This window comes from Hemicordylus capensis, chromosome 8 (genome assembly GCF_027244095.1).
Source record: "Hemicordylus capensis ecotype Gifberg chromosome 8, rHemCap1.1.pri, whole genome shotgun sequence".
NCBI classification, from domain to species: Eukaryota; Metazoa; Chordata; class Lepidosauria; order Squamata; family Cordylidae; genus Hemicordylus; species Hemicordylus capensis.
This window is the reverse complement of record NC_069664.1, coordinates 27493086-27501341: the sequence shown is the minus strand read 5'-3', so window position 1 is coordinate 27501341 and position 8256 is coordinate 27493086.

Here is an 8256-nt window from a genome sequence, read left to right as displayed (position 1 = left end):
GCACAGCCTTGCACACTGGCTTTATGTTTACGATGCACAATAAGACCTGGCCTTCATTCTGAAAACCACACCCTGTGGGCTCAAGCCTTTTCTCTTGTGACAGGATCTGTGCCCACCCATCCCCGCCACCCTGGCGGGGTGAAGGACCACTCAAGGTCCTTCAGAACCACCAGCCACCTGCTTTTGCAGGAATGAAGGACATCATGCATAGTCTTGGGGAGACACTATGAAATCTCTCCCCCTTGGAGAGATGGATTGCACATCCCTTCAAGATGACGATACTGCGGAATGTTCTTCTGCCTGCACAGCAATTACCTGTCAGCAGGCTGAGCTTCAGGGAATGGCTGAGGTCTTTTCCACCTCTTTTGCACTCCTCTCCATAAGTGGAGAATGAGCGAGTGAATACACAGAAGATTCTGAAATGGACCTTTTCAAAAGCAGCTATCACTTGCAGGACTTTTTGAGAGCCCCCTGCACCTTGTCTGGAAGGGGAACAGAACAGGGGCAAGACAGAACTTTATTGATGACCCAAATGACCATATCGAAAAACTGCAGCTCCAAAAACAAGGCAAACATTTTTTTAAAAACAAATTAAACCTTAAAAAAAAATAAACATCACATGAACACCTGCTTAACCATTCATCCAAAAACATGTGCATGTGTACAGACAACCCAAACACACTTGCAACATAATGTCTGAATAGGGCTGCAGAGAGAGAGCTGTAAATTAAGGCCAAACGATACGTGCCATTTCTGGGACTGAAGCTCCTCACGTCTTATTGATTTGTTTTGGTTTCAATCAATCCGTTTGGAGAGCAATTTTGGATCAAGGCTGTGGTGCATGTGGAGTGGGGACAGGGCCGTCGCTCGGTGGGAAGGCATCTGCTTTGCATGCAGAAGGTCCCAGTTCAATCCCTGGCAGCATCTCCAGGTGGGGCTGGGAACGATATCTTCCCAAGACCCTGGAGGGCCTCTGCCGGTCAGTGTCAACAATACGGGGCTAGGTGGGCCATTGACTCAGTGTACGGCACCTTCTTGTGTTCCTTTGCCCTCGCCCTGATAAACCACCAACTTCACAGCTGCTATTAGCCACAGAAAAGGGGGGGGACTATTTTGTGCCTGTAAATCAGCCCCTCCAGAGGCTTATAGCAGTTCTGGTGGCAGGAGGTGGATCAGGGCTGGGCTGCAGCAGTGGTGTGTGTTGTGGGGGAGAGATCTTATTCAGTCATGGAACTCCTGTCTCAAAAGCCTAGCTTGTCCCTTAGCTTAGCAGTTCCCAACCTTCAGTCTGCAGATATGATTGGACTAAAACGCCCACCATCTCCAACCATAATGGCCAGGGACGATGGGAGTTGTAGTCCAACCATCTGGAGACCCAGGAGTTGAGAGCCCCTGCCTTTTGGAATGGAAGTCCCTTGGGAGACGTGGAGTTTCTCTCTAGGTGATATGATGTGATGTAATGGACATGTGGTCTGAGGAGTGTGCATCCTAATTGCCTCCACTTATGTCCTGCTGGTGTGTCTGCTGATGAAGCAAAGTCTGACCCTTGGTGGTCCTTGGAATCTTTTACTGCTCTGAACAGGGGGAGTGAGCCACAAGGGCAGGGCTGGAGAGGCCGATATGGCTAGAAGATACTAGCCTGTTCTTCCCTTTGGACCGCAGCAGGCTACAGAAACCGCATGCATGTCCATGATGGGTCCCACGGCACCAATGAGGCAGGATCGAATGTCAGGCACAGAAACCACAGAAGGCGGCCTCGTAGAAAATGAGGCTGAGGAGAAGGCGGTGTCAGCTGCCTACCTTTGCAAAGCCTGCAGTAATCTGCGGGAGGCAGGGGCGTAGCTATAATTAAGCAAAAGGGTTCGAAGAACACCGGGCCCCCAGCTCCTGAGGGCCCTCCAGCTCCACCAATCCCTATTTTCTTCATTATCTCCCTCACTCTGGGGGGCCACCAGAGAGAGGGATGAACATGGGCCCCCTCTCCCTATCTACGCCCCTGGCGGGAGGGGATTTTTTCAGGCTGCTCTGCAAAAGGACAGACCCAGAGACAGAGAGCCTGCTGAGAGATTTGTTCATCTCCCTGGGCGCCAAAGAGCCCCCATCAATCATGCTGTGAAGGAGCAGCCTGGATGAGGGCAACGAGGTCCTATTCCTTCCTTTTGCCATTTTGCATATCTAGATGAGAGGTCAGCTTTCTCCTGTCCCATTGGTTCCTCCAGGGCAGAATGGCAGCAGCTCTCTGGTGTGTGGCTGCCGGTCCATGCAGACCATTCTGCGCTGTGCTTCAGATCGCTTTTGCCCCCAGCCCTACTTGGAGAGACCAGGGATGGAACCTGGGACCTTCTGCATGCAACGTGGGTGCTTTGCCCCTGGGCTCCTGCCTCTTCTGGTCAACTTAGAAGATGACTACTAAAGAGAGCAGTGTATTGGGTGCTGTGAATCTGGTATCACCTGTGTGCTTGCTTCTGCACCCAGAAATGCCTGCTGAGCTTCTGCTTTTAGGGGCAAATAGAATCTCAATAGAAATGTGAGAAATTATGTTACCCCATAACAGTATTCATCCATGAGCCAGGCCCACACATCTTGGCCAGCGGTACCATGTCAGGGGACAAATGCTCCTAGTGATCTTTGGCAACATCTGTCAAATGAGATGAAAAAGAGATGATCACATTGTTGCAATTGCAGCTTTCTTTGTGTTATCACCTCTTCTTGATCCCTACCCACAAGTGACTAAGGTAAAATTGCCATCATTTTTTTGTGGAGGGAAGGCTTAGGGTGTGTTCATTAGGGTAACAATGAACAAATTGTTTTACTCTCTCCATGCAGCAATCTTTGGAGAACATTCCTGCCAGTTTTCATTTCCATTCTTCTGAAAACATTGATACAATTTTATAATAGTTTTTTGTTGTTTCTAAAGCTTTTAAAACACCCTTGTAAACGTGGCCATTACAAGCCCGATGGTCAGGACAATCAAAGCGTGAGTCTTGCTATGCAGTCACTTCATTTCCACCTTGAGGGGTGTACAGCTTGCCAAATACCACAAAGAGCATACACCCCCCAGCCATGTACTATATATTTATACAATTACTATTCATTTGTTAATTATGCAATTAATGCTGGATGATACATCAAACCTTTGCAGGTTCTGAACACTGCCCCCACCCGATAAGTTCCAAGTTTCTGCAATGTGGATAACCAGTGCTGTACATATGCCAGAGAATCTGCCAAGTTTCTACATGTTGCCAAAAGCAAAGAAAGCAAAATAAGCAATTGACAAGGGGCACTTAGTAACTGACAAGGGCAATCTCCACCTTCCTCCCCAAGTCCATCAATTTTTGCATATCTTAATTTCGCACTCGGCTCCCTCCAGGAGATTACTTCCCCTTGCCTGACACTGAAAGCGGCTTGACTACAGCACCATGTTGTTAATAATAAGATTCAAGGCTTGTGGGAAACAATTCTGTCCATTAAGTTGCAAGCCAAGGAAACCTGGCCAGACGGCGCTGAGAAGGAAAGGATTAAGCAGCGACCTGCGTGGCTAGTTTAGTGCCCACCTCTTGAGATTTGGCACCTTAAGAAAGAGAGCACTAATTACTCCAATAAGAATGAGATGGCCTGTCCAAACTGCGTGGGAATGCTCAAACCTGTTTCCTCTCTCTATGACATTTTCAAGGAAATCCTGTTGGATGAATTTGCACTACAGATTCAAACCGGTTTAACAGTCATTCCTGCTTGTAAGGGGATTACAGATCTGCAAGGGGGGGATAGAGAGAGCAAGAAGAGAAATTGCAGCTGCCTAAGTGAACTTCAGTTTCCAGGATTCTTTGGCGGAAAGCAGTGTGGCTGCTAAAGCGATGTGGATTTGATATAAGATTGTAGTGTAGCTATACCTTTTGAAACTGGTCTTGTGGTAGCAAGCACGAGTTGTCCCCTTTTCTAAGCAGGGGCTGCCCTAGTTTGCATTTGGATGGTTGACTACATGTAAGCTCAGAGCAAGAGCATCTGCTTTGTATGCAGAAGGTCCCAGGTTCAGTCCCTGGCAGCATCTCCAGGTACGACTGGGAGAGAGCCCTACCTGAAACCTTGGAGAGCTGCTGCCAGTCAGTGTCGACACTACTGAGCTAGATGGACCAAGGGTCTGACTTGATCTCCCTAATTCCTATCTCCCTAATTCAGCAAAGGAGGTCTGCACATGTAAGCAGGTTCTGCAAGCATATTGCTTGCTGGATAAGGAATTGCAGATGTAGATCGAAATGTGCATCCAGTGATATTCCCCATCTCACCCAGGGGCACCACTCAAAAATACGGGTGTAATGATCAGAAAGAGGCAGCTAGCTCAGCCCAGAATTGAAACAGACTTTTAAAGGGATTTATTTACTATTCTCATCATAACTGATTTGGCTACACCCACTGTTTAAACCAGCTTATGTTTGCTGTGTAAACAGGCTCTGTCCAGGAGGCAACCTCCCCCAGCAACAGGAGCAGTGAATAGAAATGATGCATCTGTGAATGATTCACCAAAGTTACCAGCCAGCACAAGGTTTTGGTACTAGCATCAATGGCTTTTCTAGGGACTCGTGGAACCAGCAGCGCTGGTTCTATCATTATGCAGGGTTTGGAAGCACATTCGATCCATTAAAATAATTGACATTATTTCGCGTCCCATTATGTACTGCGCCAGCTTAGTGGCACCATTTTATGTTTTATGCCTCAGCCCCAACATGTTGTGAGCAGTCTTTGCCTCTGAGAAATTTTGCTAAACTTATCAAGTCTTTTTTTCTTTGCTTCTCTCAATATTCTCCAGTGGGTTTGGCTGACGAGGACCTGCCAAATTCACTTCAAGGTTTCAGTTTAGCAGTATTCTAAGGATGGTTGCTGCCTGCATGGATTCCCATTACCCTCTTTGGACAAAATGCTGGCTTGGGTCAGGTTTTGCCTCCCAGCAGAAAAGGTGGGAAGAGTAGTAGCAGGAGGAGGGATGTCCTGCTTTGCTTTTTCAATTGCTTTACCATAATACTTGCACTTCTGTAGACCCAAAGGCAAGCAACACTGAAGGCAAGTACCCTGCATTTTAACTTCCTTCTCAATAACATGTTTAACTATCTGTTCTTCAAGTTTTCAAGCTCTTTTTTGCAGCAGTGTGGCTGGAGAATTTTTTTTTTAAGTCTCCTTACCTAAGGCCTCTGAGTTCATGCTGTTCCTTGCTGATGGGATCCAGATGTACCTTAAAATGAATTCTGTTGCATTCCTCTCTATACACACACACACACACACACACACACACCGCCCCGCTTACACTATAGAATGGGGGAGCTGGTAGAATGCATCCAGCATTTATTTTATCCTGCAAAGAAATTGACCTGAAAGAGTCAGTTCTGGAAATCCAAAGAGGGTTCCTTCCATTCCCTCCCCTGCTGTATTATTCCCTTCTTCACGTGTAGATGACATCAATTATTTCAGTGAATCAGAGCTGGTAAGGCATGGCAGTTGAAAGCATGAGCTGTGATCTGAAGCAATTTAAATTTCCCCGTCCATATTTGCATATATTAGGTCTTCAGTTATTTATTAACATCTTCAGTGTTTGGATTTTGTAATCTTCATTATTGACTTGGAGTTATACCTTGTGCTGGCTGGTAACTTTGGTGAATCATTCACAGATGCATCATTTCTATTCTATGCAGTCTGGTATTAAATTGATGTTTTTTTCTATTTACATGTAAAATTTATATTTAAATATTTGATTAAAATTTGTGTAAATTTAGGAGATGGCAAAACCTAAGCAATACTGAATATGGCCTGAGATGTCCTGCATGAAATAGAAAGATCCTTAGAGAAGGCCTCTGCTCTGTTGAACAAACAAGAGATATTTGTTGTGGCCGTTGAATGCACTTACACGTGAGCCTGTCAGCTTTCTATACTAGTCTTCACCCATGGTTTGCTCAATTCTAACCCCACCCTACAAATAATTGCATATGGAACAGTACATTTTTTTAGCTATGTCTAAATTTGATCACTCTACCGGCAGTCGACACTGACTTGACAGCACAGTTTTACTTCACCATTGGGTTAAATCTGATTTTATACATGTAAATACAAAAGTGATATCTTGGCTTTTTACCCCGGCTTTTTATGAGAGTGTTGTTTTTGTTGCTGCTCTGCACCTTATGGTGCGTAGTTCCTTATGGGACTGAGGTTCAGGGTTGTGAACTCCTGGATTAATCCCAAACCCCTTTCTGCCCAATTAAACCCTTATTAATTGAGGGGTGTGTGTGTATACGTGTACACATACACAAGTGCATATTTACTGTGTGTTTAGCCACCTTGAATGTTTTATTGAACCTGGAGAAGCAAAATATATGTAAAATAACAAATGTGTGTGAATGACCCCTTATCAGTTGCCATATAGGAAGACTAGTACTGCTATAAACCTTACTCATTTTCAAAATTTTCAGAAGGTGGGGTGGGGGGGTGGGTTGGAGTCTGGACTGTACCTCTTTAGACTGAAAGTAGGGAGTGGGTCATATTTTTTTAATGCCTCCCCTCCAGAAAAAGTGTCCTAATTGTTAAAAACCTAGTATCTCACAGAGAGGGTAACACTAAACCTTTCTTTCTGATGTGCTAATTTACTACATGCAGGGTGCTTATGACATGGGGGAGAACTTCCAGAAATATAACACACACACACACACACCCAGCTGCAATGGAACAGTCCAGAATACTACCATCTCATTGGACACAATATGAAGAATGGCTCGTAAAAACATGTGCATGGTTCAAATAAACCCTCACACTGCGATGCAGAAAGCAATGGTTTCAGAGTGAGAAAAGCACGTATACCTATGGGAAACAATCCAAATTATCACATTCTTGCAGTGCTCAGAATCCCACCTCTCGCCATCAATTGATGCTTGTACCATAAAAATCTCATAAGCAGGGACAATTTCATACCCTCCTTAACGCCCTGACCCCTAGTACCCTGGAGAAGTGTTTGTGCTGATTGAGTCGAGACAGCCATGAGCTTCATTGGTAAAGTACGTAATTCCAATCCACTCAATCAGTAAAAAGATACTAACTGGATTTGGAAGTGTAAAGAATACCACGGGGAATGATCTTAGCGAGAGATCTGTGATTAACCTCAGCACCAAAGAGGGGGAGCTAGCCCCATTTCAGGATCGATGCGGAGATTTATAGACTTCCATCTGCTGATGGCCAGTTTCAATCCATTTAAAATTTGCATCATCTGTGGACTGTGGCCTTGCACTCCCCCAACGGGGGGGGGCGGGGCAGGCAGTTCCACAGGTATAGCCTTTTTACAAGGTCACTTTCCTTGTCAAGAAAGAGATTACCATAGACTTATGGTGCCTCAGTGATATGTATTCAGATGCAAATAACCAGATTTAATATTCAAGAAGAAGCAGACAGTTGCCCAGAGAGGAAGTGCTAATCCTGTGGTTCCAAACCCGTGTGCTCTGGCTGGTGTGTCTCTCACACCCCATAATGCACCAGGAAGGACACACACACCCCTCTTGTTGCACAAGGGCGCAAGTCACCTCCTCCAAAAGTAAGGAGTTCAAACCCATTTGCTTATGGAGGTGGCTCGCCCCAGAAAGCAACAGAAAGACCCATTGCTCCTGGTGCACGATAAATAAAATAAAGTTGGAAAGTGCAGCAACTTTTCTGCTGCAAAAAAGGGGGGTATTTTTGCAGGGGGCTCAGTGTGCTTAGGTTCTTCTTCTTCTAAATGTGCCTGGGAAAGAGCAGGTTAAAAAGCATTGTACACAGGAACATAGGAAGCTGCCTTCTACTGAGTCAGACTCTTGGTCCATCTAGCTCAGGATTGTCTACCAGGGCTGCTCAACTTTGGCCCTCCAGCAGATGTTGGCCTACAACTCCCATAATCCCTGGCTATTGACCACTGTGGTTGGGGCTTATGGGAATTGTAGTCCAAAAACAGCTGGGGGGCCTAAGTTGAGCGGGCCTGGTTAGGGATGTGCACAGAACCGGTGAGAGCTGGCTTGAAGGCAGGAGGGGGAAAACTTTAAGGGCGGGGGAGGTTGCACTTATTCCACCCCCACACACATTTCCCCCACCAGCAGTCGCTTAAAAACCGGTCCAGCAGGGCGGCAGCGTACCTTCCTGCCACCCCGTCCTCTCCTCAGACTGGAAGTAACCCATGCGCATGCGCACGTTGGTTCATGCACATCCCTAGGCCTGGTCTGAGGTCCTCCAAGGTTTCATGCCTGGCTTCGCTCATTG